This window comes from Coregonus clupeaformis, chromosome 2, assembly GCF_020615455.1.
Source record: "Coregonus clupeaformis isolate EN_2021a chromosome 2, ASM2061545v1, whole genome shotgun sequence".
Classification (NCBI taxonomy): domain Eukaryota; kingdom Metazoa; phylum Chordata; class Actinopteri; order Salmoniformes; family Salmonidae; genus Coregonus; species Coregonus clupeaformis.
In genome coordinates, this window is record NC_059193.1 from 4,341,483 (window position 1) to 4,366,401 (window position 24,919).

Consider the following 24,919-nt stretch of genomic DNA (forward strand, 5'->3'; position numbering starts at 1 on the left):
ACATATGTGACTTTTTGACTTGGCATGGACCCTGACATTCATTTTGAGCTCTACATAGCCTTCAGAACAATATTGAGCTTGTGTATCAACTCTCACAATTGAGTGCAGCAGAGCTAGATACAAGAGAGGTATCACTGATCAGCTGTGTAGAGAAAATCACCCCCGAAGTTGCACGTCGCAACCAAGTGCCACTGAAGAAGACATTATATGTCTGTTATTTGGCAAAATTGTAGCTTTCTAGCTACTAATTTAACAGTTTAACAAGATAATGTACTTGCTAGCTTGTTAATTTGTTTAACATTTTACTGCAGTGGGCTAAATCAGGGTCACACAGAGTGATTCTTGGTTGTCTTAAACAAATCTACTTTGAAACAAAAGTATACACCTCACACACATGGTTATGGGCTTTAAAAAATGAAGACACCTGTCAGATATAGAGTTGAAATGTATTCAATTTTGAGTTTTCATCCCAGTATTACACTTTATATACATCACAGAAGAATGAAATATAACAAAACTGTTTGACATTGAAACACAGGATTTTCGTCGGGTGTTTTGAAATAATCTTGATTAATTAGGAAAATTATGAAAAATATTAGTAACATTCCACCCATGAGGGCAAAGAGGGCGCTTTTAGTCATTGACTGCAGGAAAGGGCCACAATGGGTTCGTGATCAGATTGAGTGTGCTAGCAAGCTAAACAACTAGCTTGTCTGTTTGACTGTAATCTCGTCCACCAGCGAGGTTAGTTTAGTTAAGATAGTTACAAATATGTCCATAATTGGTCTTTAGTGCCACCTATCGGTTGTAACTGTGGATGGCTACATCGGTCTATGGCTGTGGTTGAGCTGTGTGTTATTTTGTTAGATTATATGAAATATGCGTCCATCAGAGGCTATGTACTCTACTATATTCTACTGTACTATATTCTACTACTGTACTGTACTCTACTGTACTCTAGTGTACTGTGTTCTATTGTACTGTACTGTACTGTACTGTACTGTACTTGAGTTTACTTTACTTGAGTTTCTAACAATTGACGAAAGGGCCCATGGACTCTTGATCTAGTGGTCTTGGTCTTTTACTTGGTCTTACTCGCTGATCATTGGCTGATCACTCCCAGCCCATAGGAATCCCCACCCAGTTGACTGCTTTTAAATGGTGGAAGCGCTCAATGGCAATGTCTATACTAAAATGAGTTATTTCCATCTAGAGTCCTCTATTTACTGTATCTCTATGATTGACACTTTACACTGAAATGCCTGTTATTTTGTCAAAATATAACCGGCATATAACAGGCAAAAAAGATAGGTAAAGTGATAATTTAAACATCTAAGAACATCATTAATTATATGCATAAGTAATTCAATCAATCAACAAGTTTCAGGTTTATACAATCAACATTGAACATTTTACAGAGAACAATAGAGATTATATTTCTCTAAATTAAATTGAAAGGTTTAGAAAATCAGGTTAAAAAGAATGTTTTTACTATTTTGTTAATTTGGTACGCAAATGAAAATTAATCTGCAATAGAAGGTTAATCAAAATGATCACTACTGTGCAAAGGATTGACATGACTGTGATGATTGCGCCGGAGGGGATGGCTGCCGTTTTATGGACTCTTAACCGTCCGTGCTATTTTGTTTGTTTTTTCGCATTGTTTGTAACTTATTTCCGATGAAAAACATCGGATGGTGTTCTCGGGGTGATGATAGGTGTTGGGTTAGCGCCAGACATAGTGTTTTCCTTGATGGCCAAAAAGCTCAATTTTAGTCTCATCTGACCATAGTACCTTCTTCCATATGTTTGGGGAGTCTCCCACATGTCTTTTGGCAAACACCAAACGTGTTTGCTTATTTTTTTCTTTAAGCAATGGCTTTTTTCTGGCCACTCTTCCGTAAAGCCCAGCTCTGTGGAGTGTACAGCTTAAAGTGGTCCTATGGACAGATACTCCAATCTCCGCTGTGGAGCTTTGCAGCTCCTTCAGGGTTATCTTTGGTCTCTTTGTTGCCTCTCTGATTAATGCCCTCCTTGCCTGGTCCGTGAGTTTTGGTGGGCGGCCCTCTCATGGCAGGTTTGTTGTGGTGCCATATTCTTTCCATTTTTTAATAATGGATTTAATGGTGCTCCATGGGATGTTCAAAGTTTCTGATATTTTTTTATAACCCAACCCTGATCTGTACTTCACAACTTTGTCCCTGACCTGTTTGGAGAGCTCCTTGGTCTTCATGGTGCCGCTTGCTTGGTGGTGCCCCTTGCTTAGTGGTGTTGCAGACTCAAGGGCCTTTCAGAACAGCTGTATATATACTGAGATCATGTGACAGATCATATGACATTTAGATTGCACACAGGTGGACTTTATTGAACTAATTATGTGACTTCTGAAGGTAATTGGTTGCACCAGATCTTATTTAGGGGCTTCATAGCATAGGGGGTGAATACATATGCCCGCACCACTTTTCCGTTATTTCTTTATTTGAATTTTTTGAAACAAGTTATTTTTTTCATTTCACTTCACCAATTTGGACTATTTTGTGGATGTCCATTACATGAAATCCAAATAAAAATCAATTTAAATTACAGGTTGTAATGCAACCAAATAGGAAAAATGCCAAGGGGGATGATTACTTTTGCAAGGCACTGTACCTGACATATTTTCAAAGTTTGGGAGAAATAGGATACAAATGTGATATTTTTTCAGCCCCAAATTTACACCACTGCTGTAGAGCGACCCATCTACATCAGTGTTTACATGTGGTGAACATTTTTTCTTAATTTCGGTTAATAGCATATGTCACTCTGGTTGTTGGAGCTATCTGTTGTTATCTGTTAAGTATTCAACCCCTTTGTTATTGCAAGCCTAAATAAGTTCATGAGTAAAAATGTGCTTAACAAGTCACATAATAAGTTGCATGGACTCACTCTATGTGCAATAATAGTGTTTAACATGACTATTGAATGACAACCTCATCTCTGTACCCCACACATACAATTATATGTAAGATCCCTCAGTCGTGCAGTGAATTTCAAACACAGATTCAACCAGAAAGACCACAGAGGTTTTCCAATGCCTCACAAAGGGCACCTATTGGTAGACGAGTACAAATAAAAAAAGCAGACATTGAATATCCCTTTGAGCATTGTGAAGTTATTAATCACACTTTGGATGGTGTATCAATACACCCAGTAAATACAAAGATACAGGCATCCTTCCTAACTCAGTTGCCGGAGATGAAGGAAACCGCTCAGGGATTTCACAATGAGGTGACTTTAAAACAGTTACCGAGTTTAATGGCTGTGATAGGAGAAAACTGAGGATGGATCAACAACATTGTAGTTTCTCCACAATACTAACCTAATTGACAGAGTGAAAAGAAGGAAGCCAATACAGAATAACAATATTCCAAAACTTGCATCCTGTTTGCAACAAGGCACTAAAGTTAAACTGCAAAAAATGTGGCAAAGAAATTCACTTTATGTCCTGAATACAAAGCCTTATGTTTAGAGGCAAATCCAACATAACACATCACTGAGTACCACTTCATATTTTCAAGCATGGTGGTGGCTGCATCATGTTATGGGTATACTTGTCATCGGCAAGGACTAGGACGATTTTTTAAGGATAAAAATAAACGTAATAGAGCTAACCACAAAATAGGCAAAATCCTAGAGGAAAACCTGGTTCAGTCTGCTTTCCAACAGACACTGGGAGACAAGTTCACCTTTCAGCAAACAATAACTTAAACCACAAGGTCAAATATACAATGGAGTTGCTTAACAAGACAACGTTGAATGTTCCTGAGTGGCCTAATTATAGTTTGACTTACATCAGCTTGAAAAACTACGGCAACGATGAACAACCAACTTGACAGAGCTTGAAGAATTTTCAAAAGAATAATGGGCAAATATTGTACAATCCAGGTGTGCAAAGCTCTTAGAGACTTAACCAGAAAGACTCACAGCTGCAATCGCTGCCCAAGGTGATTCTAGCATGTATTGACTGAGAGGTGTGAATACTTATGTAAATGAGATATTTCTGTATTTCATTTTCAATACATTTGCAAAAAATACTAGAAACATGTTTTCACTTTGTCATTATGGGATATTGTGTGTAAATGGTTGAAATCAATTTAATCCATTTAGAATTCAGGATGTAACACTACAAAATGTGGAATAAGTCAAGGGGTACGAATACTTTCTGACTTTCTGTATATTATGCATAGCTGCACTTGCGCGTGTTATATTGTACATGATCATGTAAGATGAAACGTTGTATCGTCTATGATTCAGACATAGCATCCCCTTCTTACCTAGTTACAAAATAAAAATGGTATGCATAATTTTCAATATTTACCTCACGCTTTTTTTCTCTCACATAAAGTAATTTTTTACAATTACATTTCAATACATTTGACATTTGCAGGCTATGTGAGTTGTTCTGTATTGTAGCTCTGTGCTAATTGGGGGACATTTCAGTTCATTCTCATTAAAGATGCGTTATAAAGGTTTTGTATAATTTCAGCCAGCAGTTTTGAAAGTAGCGCTCACAAGCCAAACGTGTCCCCAAAACTTGTGCACAATTATGTACAATGTCATCCATTTCATATATGTTACGTCCTGCAAAAAAAAAAGATATGTTACAAATTCCAATTCGTACAATATGTTACGAATTTGTAAGTGCTTAAGGTCCCTTTCAATCTCTTTAATGAGAGCTAATAAGCTGCCTCATATCCTAAAACAAACCCCTACAGCGGTTTAAAGCTGCAATAGGTAACTTTTTGGGCTACCCGACCAAATTCACATAAATATGTGTTTCTTGGCCAAGCAGGTCTCTTCTTCTTATTGGTATCCTTTAGTAGTGGTTTCTTTGCAGCAATTCGACCATGAAGGCCTGATTCACACAGTCCCGTCTGAACAGTTGATGTTGAGATGTGTCAGTTACTTGAACTCTGTGAAGCATTTATTTGGGCTGCAATTTCTGAGGCTGGTAACTCTAATGAACATATCCTCTGCAGCAGAGGTAACTCTGGGTCTTCCATTCCTGTGGCGGTCCTCATGAGAGCCAGTTTCATCATAGCGCTTGATGGTTTTTGCGACTGCACTTGAAGAAACTTTAAAAGTTCTTGACATTTTCAGTGTAGACTGAACTTCATGTCTTAAAGTAATGATGGAATGTAATTTCTCTTTGCTTATTTCAGCTGTTCTTGCCATAATATGGACTTAGTCTTTTACCAAATAGGGCTATCTTCTGTATACCCCCCTACCTTGTCACAACACAACTGATTGGCTCAAACGCATTAAGAAGGAAAGACATTCCACAAATTAACTTTTAAGAAGGCACACCTGTTAATTGAAATGCATTCCAGGTGACTACTTCATGAAGCTGGTTGAGAGAATGCCAAGAGTGTGCAAAGCTGTCATCATGGCAAAGGGTGGCTATTTGATGAATCTCAAATATAAAATATATTTTGATTTGTTTAACACTTTTTTGGTTACTACATGATTCCATATGTTATTTCATAGTTTTGATGCCTTCACTATTATTCTAAAAAAATTAGTAAAAATGAAGAAAAACCCTTGAATGAGTAGGTGTGTCCAAACTTTTGACTGGTACTGTATATATATTGAAATCCATGCATGCTGATAAAATGTCCATTTTGGCAGTTGCTAACCCTGAGAAAGTGGGGGTGGCCCCTATCAATGGGACCCATGTCGGAATAGTCCACAGAGGATTGGAAACGCAGGGGTTGGAAAAGAGGTGTTACTCACTGCACCACCGACCATAATTTGAGCCACAGGGGACGCCTCACTCATCTTTTTTGTGTGACAGATCTCCAACATAATGCATTGTCAAATAATTATTAATATGGCGAGTGTGACTCGACGGACGCACTCTCAATATTTAGATTTTTTCTCTGCCTCTGGTACTGTATATATATTGAAATCCATGCATGCTGATAAAATGTCCATTTTGGCAGTTGCTAACCCTGAGAAAGTGGGGGTGGCCCCTATCAATGGGACCCATGTCGGAATAGTCCACAGAGGATTGGAAACGCAGGGGTTGGAAAAGAGGTGTTACTCACTGCACCACCGACCATAATTTGAGCCACAGGGGACGCCTCACTCATCTTTTTTGTGTGACAGATCTCCAACATAATGCATTGTCAAATAATTATTAATATGGCGAGTGTGACTCGACGGACGCACTCTCAATATTTAGATTTTCTCTGCCTCATAAACCCGCACGGCGCTCGCCCATCAATCAACTCGTCTCCCCCCTCCTCACCTGTCAACCCATCTGAATATAAGGTGGCGCTTCGATGGCTTCCGCAAATAAAGCCGGAGGGAGAATGAGGTCTTGCAAACCAGTTACATGTGTTAGGGGCTGTCATTTTGATTGAGGAATACTGTATGCATACCTCCTGCCCCAAAGTATGGGACAGCTTTTTCTCTCCCCTTAAAGGGCCAATGCAACCATTTTTATCTCAATATCAAGTAATTTCTGGGTAACAATTAAGTACCTTACTATGATTTAAACAAAAATAAACAAAAATAGCTTTTTTAGCAAATAGCAATATCTCAAGCAAGAATTTAGGGAGTGGTCTGAGTGGGGAGGGGAAAATTAGCTGTTATTGGCTCTTTCTTATTGGTATATTACCTAATTTACCGCATGGTGATGTCACCATGGAAGGCCAAAACTCCATCCCGCCAAAACAGGCTGAAATTTCAGCCGGTCTTTTCCAACAGCTCTTACAGCTCTTTCATCCTTAAGAGTAGATTGAAGCACCCTCATTAACATAATACACAATGGCTTAGACGTTTAGGGGTTTTTAAAAGGGCATTATCATAATTCTCACAATTTCACAGTATTATTCCAACATCATAGTGTGGAAATATACACTGAGTATACAAAACATTACGAACACCTGCTCTTTCCTTGACATAGAGTGACCAGGTGAATCTAGGTGAAAGCTATGATCCCTTATTGGTGTCACTTTTTAAATCCACTTCAATCAGTGTAGATGAAGGGGAGGAGACAGGTTAAAGAATGATTTTTAAGCCTTGAGCCAATTGAGACATGGATTGTGTATGTGTGCCATTCTGAGGTTGAATGTGCAAGACAAAATTTTTAAGTGCCTTTGAAAAGGGGTATGGTAGTAGGTGCCAGGCGCACCGGAACGGCAACACTGCTGGGTTTTTCATGCTCAACCGTTTCCCGTGTGTGTCAAGAATGGTCCACCACCCAAAGGACATCCAACTGTGGGAAGCATTGGAGTCAACATGGGCCAGCATCCCCGTGGAACACTTTTGACACCCCCACGAATTGAGGCTGTTCTGAGGGCAACTCAATATGTTTGGTATACTCAGTGTATATAAAACACAGGAAAATCACGTTTTTGACTGCACTGGGCATTTAACCAGAACTCTTATTCAGAGTGACTCGCAATTTCTATAGCATACTGCTACCACATCATATATTTCTATCAAGAAGTGAGATGTATTTAGGAAGTTTTTGTGAAATATTTTTTTTTTTCTCAGGTTTGAAGACATCTGTTACATTTGTTGTGTGTGTCCTTGTAAAAATGTCTGTGTGAAGAAAAGTTTGAGAGCCTCTGCTACTTGAGAGACATTTCCAAATAAATGTCTAGGGACATCAAACACCACTCATAAGCACTTTGTTATCTGTGCTTCTGTATTAAATCAGCTCTCTTAGTAAAAGCTATAAACTATACCGCAAACGATAATCAATCTATAACAGAGTAGAATACCAATTTAACAGACACCGCAAGTCTTGTGTCTAAAAGCGAATGTAAGCAAACTAACGGCCTGCCACTGTTTGTCTGTCACGGCCAGCAACCCCCAGATAAGGATGGATAGTGCGGACCGCGGCTGAAAGCCAGAGATGGGCAGAAGAGAGCCCTGTCATGTAGTCTTCCTCATGCATTTAATTCAAAGGAGACGGGTGCACACAAAAACAAACTCCCACTGATCAATTGTAAGCAAAAAGGAGGGAGGGAGGGAGGGAGGGAGGGAGGGAGGGAGGGAGGGAGGGAAGAGCACCAGGGTCTGTTTGTCATACGTGATAAGCACATTGGCCAAATGATGTCATCCATCAGAACGGACACTGCAATTTGCCCGCTATTTCCTCATCAATCATACTTGAGGGTTTGTATGGAGGGGAGGGGTGGGTGTGTGTGAGAGGAAACGGGAGAGAGACAAAGATGGACGGAGCGACACCAGCAATCTCCAGACTTCTGAACATTAGGTTGGCCTCAGCAACAAAGTGCAGCAATGCGCTCAGCTAGAAAGGAGGCTTGTATACCTTGGGCTTATGGGTGAGTTTGGTACCTAGTAGCCTCATCTATAGCTCTCTGAAGGACACTTTGTACTGTACTATACATACCATCTGTACTGCTACTGACAAAACAAACCCCTACTCTCTCCCTCATCGGTCCTGACCTTTACATTGCTGTGATAATGTGGGAAACGGGGAAAGTAAGTCAGGTCAGGACTGGAGAAGATCTCCCTCACTTCATTATTAACTCTCCTCTCCTCTCCTCTCCTCTCCTCTCCTCTCCTCTCCTCTCCTCTCCTCTCCTCTCCTCTCCTCTCCTCTCCTCTCCTCTCCTCCTCCAGCCTCACCCACCCAGCAGCAACATGTGCTTCTCATTGTGGGGCTCATTCATTGCGAGCTTCTTTAAACCCCCAACTGTTTTAGAACGGGGGGATGCAGAGTTTGATTTACTAAACTCAGAAATTGGCCCCCGGTGATTTGGATGCAGAGTCTGAACTACGACTCAGCGTTGGTACTGTAGATTAATGAGTGTTTGGGTACATATTTGGATTATTTGAGTTTTTTTGTTGAATGATTTTTATTTTTTGTCATTTAGCAGACACTCTTATCCAGAGCGACTTACAATTAGTGCATTCATCTTAAGATAGCTAGGTGAGACACATTTTCCCTCAATAAAGTAGTTATCAGCAAACTCAGTGTAAAGTCAGTGCTACTATGTTTTACATAGAAAAAAGCTGATTGCAAAGTATACATAATCTTTCACATTAGCATATGGTTTTGCCAGGTCGTATTGTCAAATAGAATGTGTTCTTAACTAAATTACGAATGTGAAATCCTTTGGAGATTTAAGTTGTTTATTGCTGTTTAGAACAACTAAGTACAGGCTATTATACTCATTTTGTAGTCTGAGGGTGCTCTGCATCTGTTTGCATAGTGGTTGATGTATAACCATTCATACTTGTCTATGAGTGAGTGGGTGTGCAAACCCATCAGTATGATTTGTCTGTATATTTGATGAGGATTTCAGGGGGTTGTGGGTTAACACACAACTCACTTGTCTTCTCCAAAGATGTCCCACTGAGGATTTACACATCAATCATCTTTATACAAAAAATACAAACAAATGTAATGTATTGTTAAAGGACAGTCATAAAGAGCTGCTTTTTATTGTACTGCTTTTCTCATAATGCTTCTTTTGGCAGTATTTGAGGGGCTAAATTTGGACACAGTACTTGTTTGTTTTTTTTTACAGTTGAGCGTGCCTTATTTTCATACAGAGTGTATTTGACATTTATGAAGAATAAAAGAGGAGAAAGAGATAGCAGAAGTGAAGGGAGTCAAACAGGATGGGAGGATTAGAGAGTGTGATAAGGGAAGCATGTGAAACACAAAAAGTAGAGTGAAATAAAGGGTGAAGGGAGTAATGAGAGGCGCGTACACACACACACACACACACACACACACACACACACACACACACACGCTGTCATTCAACCTCAGTGCTGGCATCCATTCTGGCTGGGAACGGTTTTGAGACAGGTTCTGTGTACCAGTTCTACCACAGTAATACCCCAGTGGGTCTATGTTAAATCTCCCATCTGCTTCCCTGCTCATAATCTAGCTCCGAGGCAGCCACCTTCCCCAACATGACACACACAGAGAAACACAGTTAAATCTTTGTGCTGATGACGCATTTTAGACTTGTGTGAAGCACACACACACTGTGCTTTTTATCTTTACCTTCCTTTTTTGACAGATCGAGAAGAGGGAAGAGAAGTGCCGTCCTCTGGAGAGAGAGAGGACTTAAACTTCCTCTGAGTGTGTGATGATCGCTCCTCTCCCAGGATGTTAAATCAGGGGTACAGTACAACTCTGAATATAACCAACCAACTTAGCATGTAGGTTTGGGGCAAATGTAGCTTTTTTCTATAGGTAATTACATGATATTGGCAAGGGTTAAGACTTATGAAAGTAGTTAACAATCAAAATCTGCCCCGAGTTTTTCAATGGAAGGAAATAACGTATAATAATTTACTTTGAATATATGTAAAAGTGATATCCATCCTTTCTAAGTGTTTCGAGTAAGTGTTTAAACATGTAGATCCTTCTCAACGGTCAAAGGATCGTCAACACTGAAAAAGAGGCATACAAACAGCAAGAAAAAAAAGAAGGGGCACATAGATACCACTTCTCTCCTGTCAAAGAGCAGATGCAGTGATGAAACCCTGCTATGCTCTCTGCCACAGCCTCCCGGTGGCACAAAAAGAGTCAATTGAGCTGTCTGCTCCGGGAGGTCAGAGGTCAAACTCATCCTGTCAGGATGACACAGGCGGCGAGCGGCGGGGTGTGGTCAAGGGGCGAGACCTGTTGATTCTTCACGGTATGATGGAGTGTGACGCTCGGGAGCACGGCTCCATTCAGCTATGAGGGAAATCAGCGGCGACACAAGGAGACTCGGGGTGGTCGCGTAATTCTGTCACCAGCTGACAACCTGACAGATAGTGGAAGTAGGTACGAGACAATAGAGCAAGGTGGTGGGAGGATGAGAGAGTGAATAGCTGAGAGGCGTGTGGCCAAAAAGAGTCTCGCTCTATCCAAGGATTCAAGACGCTGAGAATGTTTGTGATTTCCTACCGTTGTGTGTTTATACGAGTGTTTGTGGAATTATGAGCTTGAGGACTTCTTGGCCTTGAGAATTATATCTGGAAACCTTCATAGAAGCTTTCATGATAAATCAATATAAAATTGTTGACATATAGGCCTATGATATTTTTCCATCCTAATCCTCGTAATGACAGTGTATCACATAGCTATGGATCATTCATTTTCAATTCTGATTATAAATATTATCCAGTTCCCCAAATCCTAAATGGTAAATATTAGTAGTAGTAGTAAATATTATTTTTTTATATCAGGGACACAACCACTGTCCCTGAGATGTTAATTTATACTACAACACAGGTACAGATAAAAGCACAGAACCATCACAGCCAAGCAATACAGTCAAACACATTTTTATTCATGAAGAGAAATGACCTTACACGGTTTTCATGTGTTTTCTTTCTATAACCATATAAACCTCACCCAAGCCCATTTCCATGGCCAACAAACATGGTGTGTGTGTGTGTGTCTGCTTCCTCTCCCTAGTTACTTTGTTTGCTTATCTTTGCGTTTACTTATTCATAACTTGGTTTTGGCCGCTCTTTTTGCCTCTTGATATTTGTCAATATGGGCTTGACCTCAACGGGCGAACCCTCCTCTCTGATGTTAAACCGGCAATAGCCTTGAAAACAAACCTTTAAATGAAATGAGGGCGAACACAGATTGTTGTATAATTCATCTGCCCCCCCCGCAGAGAATCCTCTGTGCCGTTGTGTTACTGTCTAGATTCGAATGTCCTTTTGTTGCCTGTGTTTGTATAATACACAATGTGGGTCCTGCCAGGGCCTAGTAAATTACCTCTTTAAACATTCATTTGCCTTAACAAATAAGAGAGGAAGGAGAGAGGAAAAAAACCTATTGATTTTATAAAGAATGAATAAGTTAATAAAATGTTTTTTACCATGCACACATTTTTCTCCCATTTTCTCTATATATTCTCATCATTCTGAAAATCTAAACAATTTGAGAGAGAAGGCAATAGGGGGACAGAACTACACAGAGTGACTAAGAGAATGTATACGTGTGCAGAAGTACAACAACAACAACAAAGGGAGAGGAGTGGAACGAATTGGAGGGGGGGAGAGGGAGAGGGAGAGGGAGAGGGAGAGGGAGAGAGAAAGAGAAAGAGAGAGATGAGCTCTTGGAATGATGCATCTCATAGGCCTCGCTCGTGCCTCCCAAAATATCCAGTGCTGAAAATGTGAAAGCCAGGCGCGCGACGGACGCCATTCCCCAGAGAGGCTCCGCTGGTATCATTAGCGAGGGAAACGGCGGGCTCAAGTGGCGTACAAACTTCAGCAAAACGTCAAGAGAGAGAAACGCACATGCAGAGCAGCTTTCCCCCCCCCCTCCATCTCCATCTCTTTTATTCTTCTTGGTGTGTTCAGATGCGGCGCACTCTCAACCAAATTAATATTTCTGAAAATAAAAGCCAGGACAACTTTAAACCAGTGGAAAGAGGGAAGAGAAGAAAGGGAAAGTGAGGGAAGGAGAGCGCGATTGGGTTGGGTTTGTGTCGTTGCTGTGAAGTTGAGTCCGTCTCTTCCTGCTCCTTTTGAGGTCTGTGGTTTCGTCGTCTATACCTGTCTATCTGACTCAACTCCACCTTATGGATAGGCCTAGTAATGAAAGCAAAACAGATTGGCCAACTCATCATCAGGACAACTCATGAAAATGAGGGAAATTAGGAAATGTGTACGGCAGCAGTTGTAGCCGGTATTTACACACAGTTTGTCTCATAAGCAAAATCCTGATCAACCTTCATCTATGGGGTATGGATTGATTGTACGATGACTTTACAGTTGAAGTCGGATATATTTAAATTCAGTTTTTCACAATTCCTGACATTTAATTTCGCCCATTCCTCCTGACAGAGCTGGTGTAACTGAATCTGCCCACAAATGTTCTATAGGATTGAGGTCAGGGCTTTGTGATGGCCACTCCAATACCTTGACTTTGTTGTCCTTAAGCCATTTTGCCTCAACTTTGGAAGTATGCTTGGGGTCATTGTCCATTTGGAAGGCCCATTGGGCTCCCGAGTGGCACAGCGGTCTAAGGCACTGCATCTCAGTGCTAGAGGCGTCACTACAGACCCTGGTTCGATTCCAGGCTGATTCACAACCGGCCGTGATTGGGAGTCCTATAGGGCGGCGCACAATTGGCCCAGGTTTGGCCGGGGTAGGCCGTCATTGTAAATAAGAATTTGTTCTTAACTTACTTGCCTAGTTAAATAAAGGTTAAATAAAACATTTGCGACCAAGCTTTAACTTCCTGACTGATGTCTTGAGATGTTGCTTCAATATATCCACATCATTTTCCTCATGATGCCATCTATTTTGTGAAGTGACCAGTCCCTCCTGCAGCAAAGCACCCCCACAGCATGATACTGCCACCCCCGTGCTTCACGGTTGGGATGGTGTTCTTCGGCTTGCAAGCTACCCCCTTTTTCCTCCAAACATAACGATGGTCATTATGGCCAAACAGTTCTATTTTTGTTTCATCAGACCAGAGGACATTTCTCCAAAAAGTACAGCGTTGTGCGAGATCTTCAGTTTCTTGGCAATTTCTCGCATGGAATAGCCTTCATTTCTCAGAACAAAAATAGACTGACGAGTTTCAGAAGAAAGTTCTTTGTTTCTGGCCATTTTGAACCTGTAATCGAACCCACAATTGCTGATGCTTCAGATACTCAACTAGTCTCAAGAAGGCCAGTTTTATTGCTTCTTTAATCAGTACAACAGTTTTCAGCTGTGCTAACATAATTGCAAAAGGGTTTTCTAATGATCAATTAGCCTTTTAAAATGATAAACTTGGATTAGCAAACACAACGTGCCATTGTAACACAGGACTGATGGTTGCTGATAATGGGCCTCTGTACGCCTATGTAGATATTCCATTAAAAACCAGCCGTTTCCAGCTACAATAGCCATTTACAACATGAACAATGTCTACACTGTATTTCTGATCAATTTGATGTTATTTTAATGGACAAAAAAAAGTATTTTCTTTCGAAAACAAGGACATTTCTAAGTGACCCCAAACTTGCACACACACACACACACACACACACACACACACACACACACACACACACACACACACACACACACACACGACACACAGACACACATACACAAAAATACACACACACACAAAGACACAATTATAGTATCTCATAACACTGAAAGTTTAGACATTCTACACTACATTACCAGAATTATGTAGACACCTGCTCGTCAAACATCTCATTCCAAAATCATGGGCATTAATATGGAGTTGGTCCCCCCTTTGCTTCTATAATAGCCTCCACTCTTCTGGGAAGGCTTTCCACTAGATGTTGGAACATTGCTGCGGGGACTTGCTTCCATTCAGCCACAAGAGCATTTGTGAGACACTGGTGTTGGGCGATTAGGCCTGGCTCGCAGTCGGCGTTCCAATTCATCCCAAAGGTGTTCGATGAGGTTGAGGTCAGGGCTCTGTACAGGCCAGTCAAGTTCTTCCACACCGATCTCAACAAACAATTTCTGCATTAACCTTGCTTTGTGCATGGGGGCATTGTCATGCTGAAACGGGAAAGGTTCTTCCCCAAACTGTTGCCACAAAGTTGGAAGCACAGAATTGTCTAGAATGTCATTGTATGCCGTAGCGTTATGATTTGCCTTCACTGGAACTAACGGGCCTAGCCCGAACCATTATTGCTCCTCCACCAAACTTTACAGTTGGCACTATGCATTGGCGCAGGTAGTGTTCTCCTGGCATCCGCCAAACCCAGATTTGTCCGTCGGACTGCCAGAGGTTGAAGCGTGGTTCATCACTCCAGAGAACGCGTTTCCACTGCTCCAGTGTCCAATGGCGGGGAGCTTTACACCACTCCAGCCAACGCTTGGCATTGCGCATGGTGATCTTAGGCTTGTGTGCGGCTGCTCTGCCATGGAAACCCATTTCATGAAGCTCCCTGCGAACAGTTATTGTGCTGATGTTGCTTCCGGAGGAAGTTTGGAACTCGGTAGTGAGTGTTGCAACTGAGGACAGATGATTTTTACTCGCTACACGCTTCAGCACTCGGCGGTCCCGTTCTGTGAGCTTCGCGGCTGAGCCGTTGTTGCTCCTAGACATTTCCACTTCACAATAACAGCCCTTACAGTTGACCGGGGCAGCTCTAGCAGGGCAGAAATTTTACGAACTGACTTGTTGAAAGGGTGGCATCCTATGACGGTGCCACGTTGAAAGTCACTGAGCTCTTCAGTAAGGGCATTCTACTGCCAATGTTTGTCTATGGAGATTGCATGGCTGTGTGCTTGATTTTATACACCTGTCAGCAACGGGTGTGGCTGAAATAGCCGAATCCACTCATTTGAAGGGGTGTCCACATACTTTTGTGTATATAGTGTACAATTCATCAATAAAGTCCGGTGCCATGTTGGATGCATAACTGAAACAGGGTCCATACCATCACAAAAATCTGCTGCGTCACAACTTGACCCTGTTACATGGCAGGGATGGGTTAAAAACACAACTTGACCCTGTTACATGGCAGGGTTAAACAATGAAGTGCAATCAAGAGCAATTGAGCACAGCCTCAGAGGATTGGTTTCAAACCAACGTGGTCTCAGAGCATTTCGTATTATTCTGTACGTAAATCTGACATTTAGTGTGATAAGTTACGTTTCGTATGGTACAGTATATGTTAATTTGTGGATGTCCATCATCCATTTTGTATGATATGTTACGAATTACAAATCATATGATATGTTACGAATTGCAATTTGTACAATATGTTAAAAATTGCAATTTGTACAATATATTATGGATTTGCTAAACATGTAATATGTTACGAATTTGCAAAATGTATGATATGTTACGAATTTGTTGTGGCTAACGTTAGTTAGGTGGCTAGCTTGCTAATGTTAGCTCTAGGGGTTAGGGTAAGGGGTTAAGGTTAGGGTTAAGGTTAGAAGTTAGCTAGAAGGGTTAAGGCTAGGGTTAGGTGAAGGGTTAGCTAACATGCTAAGTAGTTGCAAAGTAGCTAAAAAATAGTAAGTAGTTGCAAACAAATGCTAATGTTGTCCGTGATGAGATTCAAACACGCAACCTTTGTGTTGCTAGACAATTGCATTAGACACCTACCTGTTCAAACTCGAGCCAGATATGGGCTTTCTCCGTGGTACATTCTGTCAGAGCCATAATTACAAGTTAGAGTTAAATAAACAAACTGCTGTAGTCCGACCGCCCCCTTCAGGAGCTATTTGGTTTGTGCTGTCTGAGGATTCTGCTGCCCGCTGCCACAGCTCTGGAGGGAATATGAGCACAAACATACTGTAAACACATTCGCTCTGCTCACATCCATTCACACTTACAGTGCCTTCAGAAAGTATTCATACCCTTTGACTTATTCCACATTTTGTTGTGTTACAGCCTGAATTCAAAATTGATTAAATATATGTTTTTTTCTCACCCATGTACACACAATACCCCATAATGACAAAGTGAAAACATGTTTTTAGAAATTTTAGCAAATTTATTGAACATGAAATACAGAAATATCAAGTTTCCATACGGATTCACACCTCTGAGTCAATACTTTGTAGAAGCACCTTTGGCGGCGATTACAGCTTTGAGTTGTCTTGGGTACGTCTGTATCAGCTTTGCACATCTGGATTTTGGGATTTTCTCCCATTCTTCCTTGCAGATTTTCTCAAGCTCTGCTAAGGTAGATGGGGAGCGAAGGTGAAAAGCAATCTTCAAGTATCTCCACAGATTTTCAATGGGATTCAAGTCTGGGCTTTTGCTGGGCCACTCAAGGACTTTCACATTCTTGTTCTGAAGCCATTCCTCCGTTGCTTTGGCTGTATGCTTGGGTCTTTGTCCTTTTGGAACGGAAATCTCCACCCCAATCTAAGGTCGTTTGCACTCTGAAGCAGATTCTCATTAATGATTTGCCTGTATTTTGATCCATTCATTGTTCCCTCTGTCCTTACCAGTCTCCCAGTCCCTTCTGCTGAAAAGCTTCCCCATAGTATGATGCTGCCACCACCATGCTTCACGGTAGGGATGGTGTTAGACGGGTGATGAGCTGTGCCTGGTTTTCTCCAGACATGGCGCTTTGCATTCAGGCCAAAGAGTTAAATGTTTGTCTCATCAGACCACATAATTTTTGCTTTATGATGTCAGAGTCTTTCACATGCCTTTTTACAAACTCCAGGTGTGCTGTTATGTGCCTTTTTCTCAGGAGTGGCTTCCGTCTGGCCACTCTCCCATAAAGCCCAGATTGGTGAAGTGCTGTAGAGCCTGTTGTCCTTCTGGCAGGTTCTCATCTCAGCCAAGGAACTCTGTAGTTCTGTCAGAGTGGTCATTGGGTTCTTGGTCACCTACCTGACCAAGGTCCTTCTTGCCCGGTTGCTTAGTTTGGTCGGATGGCCAGTCCGGGTAGTTCCATTTTTTTCCTATGCTCTTTCTGACCACTGTGCTCTTGGAAACTTTCAACACTCTAGAAATGGTTTTATGCCCTTCCCCAGATATATGCTTCATCACAATCTCAGAGATCTACGGACAGTTTTTTGGACTTCATGGTATAGTTTCTGCTCTGACATGCACTGTCAACTGTGGGACCTTATATAGACAGGTGTGTTTCTTTCTAAATCATGTCCAAACAATTGAATTGGTCACGGGGGGACTCCTATCAAGCTGTAGTGCCATCTCAAGGATGATCAAAGGAAATTGGATGCACCTGAGCTCAATTTGGAGTGTAATAGCAAAGGGGTATGAATTCTTATGTAAATTAGATATTTCTGTATTTCATTTTCAATACATTTGCAAACATTTCTAAAAACATGTTTTCACTTTGTCATTATGGAGTATTGTGTGTAGAATGGTGAGAGAAAAAAATATATGTCATCCATTTTGAATTCAGGCTGTAACACAACATGAGGAATAAATCAAGGGGTATGAATACTTTCTGAAGGCACTGTACATGTATAGTATAGCTATTACCATACGTACTAATTATATATCTCATAAAAATATAAATATAAACATACAAACGCATAGACTCAGACAAACTGTATTACATATAATTTCAGTAGTATGGAAACATTCTACAGACCTGAAAGACATGGCTATTTTGGTTGGGCCCTGTTTCTAAAAAGGGCGGAAATGTTGAAATAAATACACAATCTGTCAACCCAACTAACAATTTTCCCTTCTTTTTTTTATCGGGCACTTCAAAACATAGTCAATGAGCCTCTAGGCTGACCAATGGTACTGAGTGGTCCTAAACTTGGAGTGTGTCAGGTTTTGTCCCACTCCTGTTTTAGAACAGAGGGAACAAGAGAAGGGAGAAAGAGAGGAGTGCTCTATGATCAGGGAATTCAGCAGAGTCCAATAGAGCATTGTTGCCACTTCAACAAAAACATGTTTGTGTCCAAATCACTAAGTATTAAAATGGTCCACACACACACACAGTTTTGAAGAAAGTGTGACAACGCCTCATCCCCCTCAGGAGGTTGAAAGGATTTGGCATGGCACTTCAAATCCTCAAAAAGTTCTACACTGTAAAATAATTCTAGTTGTTTCAACAAATTATTATTGAGTAACGGTTCCACAGCATTTTTTATTTTACTCAACTTTTCGTTCAAAGTGTTACCTGAAGCCAGATGTGGAGGTCCTGGGCTGGCATGATTACACGTGATCTGTGGTTGTGAGGCCGGTTGGACGTACCTCCAAATTCTCTAAAACGACGTTGGACGTGACGTGGCTTATAGTAGAGAAATTAACATTAAATTATTTGGCAACAGCTCTGTGAACATTCCTGCAGTCAGCATGCCAATTGCACTCTCCCTCAAAACTTGAGACATCTGTGGCATTGTGTTGTGTGACAAAACTGCACATTTTAGAGTGGCCTTTTATTGTCCCCAGCACAAGGTGCACCTGTGTAATGATCATGCTGTTTAATCAGCTTCTTGATATGTCACACCTGTCAGGTGGATGGATTATCTTGGCAAAGGAGAAATGCTCACTAACAGAGATTTAAACAAATTTGTGCACTACATTTGAGAGAAATACGCTTTTTGTGCGTATGGAACATTTCTGGGATCTTTTACTTCAGCTCATGAAACATGGGACCAACACTTTACACGTTGCGTTTATATTTTTGTTCAGTGTAGTTGAATGAACATATGACTGAATTTTTGCCAATGTTTTCTCAAGTTGGAGCTAAGTTTGGGCCAACTAAACGTTGACTGAAAAGTTGAGTAAACTTAAAAAGGCTGTGGAACCAGTTACTTAATAATAATTAGTTGAAACAACTATAATTTTTTCTACAGTGTACAGATGCACCACTGAGAGCATCTTGACTGGCTATATCACTACTTAGTATGGCAACTGCACCGCCCTCGATTGCACGGCTCTACAGAGGGTGGTGCGGACAGCCTAGTACATCACTGGGGCCGAGCTCTCTGCCATCCAGGACCTCTATATCAGGCGGTGTAAAAGGAAAGCCTGGAAAATTGTTAAAGACCCCTGCTTCCTCTAGGCAAGCTGTACCGAAGCAACAAGTCTGACACTAACAGGCTCCTGAACAACTTCTATCCCTAAGCCATAAGACTGCTAAATAGCTAACAAAATGGATACACGGACTATCTGCATTGACCCTTTTTTATTACAATTTTTGCCCTGAAGCTATGCACACTCACAGGATTCTACACAGTCACACTCACACTCCAACACACACACTTCATTGGCTCACACACACATAACATGCACACACATTCATACTGACTCTACACACACGCACACACTCTCACATGCAATCATCATACACGCTGCTGCTACTCCGTATCATACAGTGGGGAGAACAAGTATTTGATACACTGCCGATTTTGCAGGTTTTCCTACTTACAAAGCATGTAGAGGTCTGTAATTTTTATCATAGGTACACTTCAACTATGAGAGATGGAATCTAAAACAAAAATCCAGAAAATCACATTGTATGATTTTTAAGTAATTAATTTGCATTTTATTGCATGACATAAGTAGTTGATCACCTACCAACCAGTAAGAATTCCGGCTCTCACAGACCTGTTAGTTTTCCTTTAAGAAGCCCTCCTGTTCTCCACTCATTACCTGTATTAACTGCACCTGTTTGAACTCGTTACCTGTATAAAAGACACCTGTCCACACACTCAATCAAACAGACTCCAACCTCTCCACAATGGCCAAGACCAGAGAGCTGTGTAAGGACATCAGGGATACAATTGTAGACCTGCACAAGGCTGGGATGGGCTACAGGACAATAGGCAAGCAGCTTGGTGAGAAGGCAACAACTGTTGGCGCAATTATTAGAAAATGGAAGAAGTTCAAGATGACGGTCAATCACCCTCGGTCTGGGGCTCCATGCAAGATCTCACCTCGTGGGGCATTAATGATCATGAGGAAGGTGAGGGATCAGCCCAGAACTACACGGCAGGACCTGGTCAATGACCTGAAGAGAGCTGGGACCACAGTCTCAAAGAAAACCATAAGTAACACACTACGCCGTCATGGATTAAAATCCTGCAGCGCACGCAAGGTCCCCCTGCTCAAGCCAGCGCATGTCCAGGCCCGTCTGGACTTGTCAAATCTTGGGTGAGAACCTCCTTCCCTCAGCCAGGGCATTGAAAATGGGTCGTGAATGGGTATTCCAGCATGACAATGACCCATAACACACGGCCAAGGCAACAAAGGAGTGGCTCAAGAAGAAGCACATTAAGGTCCTGGAGTGGCCTAGCCAGTCTCCAGACCTTAATCCCATAGAAAATCTGTGGAGGGAGCTGAAGATTTGAGTTGCCAAACGTCAGCCTCGAAACCTTAATGACTTGGAGAAGATCTGCAAAGAGGAGTGGGACAAAATCCCTCCTGAGAGGGTGCAAAACTGGTGGCCAACTACAAGAAACGTCTGACCTCTGTGATTGCCAACAAGGGTTTTGCCACCAAGTACTAAGTAATGTTTTGCAGAGGGGTCAATTACTTATTTCCCTCATTCAAATGCAAATCCATTTATAATATTTTTGACATGCATTTTTCTGGATTTTTTTGTTTGTTATTCTGTCTCTCACTGTTCAAATAAACCTACCATGAAAATTATAGACTGATCATTTATTTGTCAGTGGGCAAACGTACAAAATCAGCAGGGGATCAAATACTTTTTTCCCTCACTGTAGTAAATAATAATAATAATATACCATTTAGCAGACGCTTTTATCCAAAGCGACTTACAATCATGCGTGCATAAATTTTTTGTGTATGGGTGGTCCCGGGGATCGAACCCACTACCTTGGCGTTACAAGCACCGTGCTCTACCAGCTGAGCTACAGAGGACCACATAGTACTACGGATATTGATTACTGCATTGTTGGGAAAGAGTTTGCAAGAAAGGCATTTCACTGTACTTGTGCACGTGACAATAAAAACTTGAACTTGAAACTTGAACACTGTCTCCCTCTCTGAAAATTACAGAGGGAGAATAATTCAGTTTGTATGTTGTGGACTTTTCAACGCTTTTGTGGCTAGCGAGTTTAACTAACTGAATAGTTCAAAACCATTGCATGAACAAAAGGAGTAAGAATTAGGCTGCATGAGGCCATGGGGGCTATATTTAAGCATGTTACCAAATTATCATATTACATAGGCCTACATGGTATACTGTTTGTCTTCAATTAATAAATTGTTGGTAACCACTTGAAATCTATTTAGAAGTTACAATGGCTATATTTACACTGTCCAATCCCAACCCTACAACCATAGGAACAACTGTAAGGCCCAATGGGCATCACTCAAAAGGTCAAAGGTCACAACTCACTATTAGATTGGTGTCATTCAACCGGCTTTATTAGTTAATGCGCTGATCACATTAACTTAGTCATATTAATGGTTTGTGCTTTAAAAAGGCACTAGAATATAGTGTGGGAAGCCAATCCATTAGATAAACCCCACAGTAATAGGTATCGGGTATCAAAGGGAACAGTTAAACTGTGGCTGCTTGGATATGTTCTCTGCTGTTTATTGTTTAAAGTGGGGCTTTATGCACAGGAGGTGATACCAACACACTAACAAATCCCTTTCAACACAAGTGGGGCCACATGACATAAAATGTGTCTATTAACTAACCTCTCCAAGAGCCAAGGTGATTCATCTTCAGTGCTATGTTTGAGTGTGTGCTTATGTGGGTTTCAGATAGTGTTTTTATGTAGTCTAAGAACAAAACTGAAGTGAATAAGTCCTCACTATTTTTAACTCAGTGCTCCTTAGATGTGATATTTTCCCAGTGACTTTTCTCCCTTACCTGAATTTGTATTAAATGTTGTATTCAAATGTTCTCTCTCCTTTTTCTAAAACTAGAGGCTACAAAAGATAAAGACAATTATATTCCTAAATAAAATACCACACACATCAAAGCGTCATGTTTGAAAAAGGCAATGTTGTGCCTACTCAAGAACTGGTCAGGTAGGCAGGCCTCCACGACTGAAAGGGATTTTTGATGTGGGTTAAAACTTTCCAATTGCATGACGACATCTACCCATAGATTCCTGAAGACTAGCAGCTGAACCTTTTGGCATCCTAAAAACAGAAAGACCGAAATCAAAGTCCCCTTGAACTCAATCACTATCGCTGCGGCTCACAAACACTAATAATCACTTTCCTCTGCTTTTTTCTCCTCGTGTGAAAGATCTGATTTTCTTTGATTGTGCTGTTCAAATTATTAGCACACCACCTCTGCAGAGACGGCGAGCGATGGCGCGAGGAGTGAGGAGAGAAGAGAGAGCACGTTTCCCGCTGCATAAACCGAGCCGCGCAGAATGCATGAGCTCTGGCCCTGTCACTTCAGAGATGGATCGCGATAAACACACATCAACTCTAGGGAGGAAGAATCTCGTCCCTCCCTCCTTCCCTCCCTCTCTCAACTTTACTGTACACCTTACCTATCTTTGCCTCTGTCCCCTTACCTTAATTTGGGCAACTAATTTTTTCGTTAACATGAGTAGGCCTAGTAGCAGTAGGCCTACAGACTCCATGGAGACAAAATCCCGCATCCCATGCAGAGCTCATTGGGAAACGAGGGGTTGCAGAAACTGATTTGATGCAGCCTACACTGAACAATGGAAATAAGCCAACTTTAGAATGTTTCAATGTTAAGATTAAACTTAAAAACGGCATAGCCTGACTTCAGTGGTAGGCCCTACCTGCATTCCATTCAGCAACATCCAATTAGCCTACACAAAGCATGACAATTATTAGGCTATGGAAGGAAGTTATTATGTGTTTTGAGATATTGCATGATCACAAAACAAGATGTGGGCAATTATTTAGGCCTATATTAATCATGTTTGCATTGCTCTGTCGTGGGCACACCCTGATACTAATGCATTGAATTAAATGTGCCTAAATTCTATCTCCAACATTAAGTTAAATAATTATACTCTGACGCAGTCATTTCTCTATTACTGATCTGTCCTTATTGCCTTCACTGCAAATATCGGCCTACACTTCCATATTTGAATCCTAAATAAGAGCTAGGCTATTTCACCTGTAGCGAGCATCAATAAGAGCGCAAAATGATATTATATAGGGAGAAGAACCATGAAGAGGCACATAAGACACACAACAAAGTGTATTCTCTGAACAATGTTAATAGTTACAACACAAAATACTCTATAACACACACACAGAGGTTAAAACAATATAATAACTATTCATTTAGGAAATAGCCTACAGACAGCCGTTTCAGGAGTGTCGGGATTAGGCAAATTCCGTGAAAAATACACAGACTGGCTATCCTATTTATATGCTCTCAAAATTCACTAATGATTTAAATAAAATGAAATAATAAAACCAATATAGGTTACCGAAAACCACAATAGCCTGATAATAAGCCCATAACAATAATAACAGTAATATTTACAATTATAATATTGCACTACCACCATAAAAATATTATCTTAAATCACATCAGCCTACTTTGAAAATGTAACAATGAATCGCTGTGCCTGTTGGCATAGTTTTTATAAATGCCACAGGCAAACAAAGTAATAAATTGTCTCTTACGATGGAGCGCTGGTGCTGATGCTGTTTCAAAGCGTGCGTGTTCCTTGTGCTCTACCGCCACCTGGTGGTCACAAGGGAGAAACAGTTTATTCTCCAAATAGCTCAAATCTGTTGTTACATAGCCTGGTAACAGCAGAAAAGCGTCAATCTGGTACGTTTTTTCTACCTCAAGGAACATGATACTTATTTAAATACACTGCATTCAGTGGGTGGAAGATTGGTATCACAATATTGAAGCCTAGAGATAGGCATCATAGACATGACACCTAAGTTAATACATTGCATTCAATGGGGGGAAGATAAGTTTCACAATATTGATGTCTAGAGATTAGGATCAGAGACATGACGCCTAAGTGAATACATTGCATTCAATTAGATTAACTCATAGATATGCATCAAGTAGTTGACACAAGTCAATTGCATTCATGTCTGTCGGTTTTCTCTCTCTCTCTCTACATCCTCTTTACCCCGCTTCCTTCTCCTCTCCCTCCCTCCCACTTCTTTCAGCCCCTCCACTCTCTCCCTACCTCTCTCTCTCTCTCTCTCTCTCTCTCTCTCTCTCTCTCTCTCTCTCTCTCTCTCTCTCTCTCTCTCTCTCTCTCTCTCTCTCTCTCTCTCTGTCTCTGTCTCTGTCTCTGTCTCTGTCTCTTCTCTCTTTCCTTATTCTCTCCCACCTCCACCTCTCTCTCCTATCTCCCACCTCCACAGACTGGATATTGATGCATACAAGTCAATGGATTGCGTTCAATGCAAAAATATATGCTTCAATTGATTTGACGCGTAAGTCAACACATTGCATTTGAGGCAAAAAAGTTGGTGATAAAGCGGAAATGGGTAAATTGGAGAAAGACTTAGACAGACAGGCATACTCACAGACATACA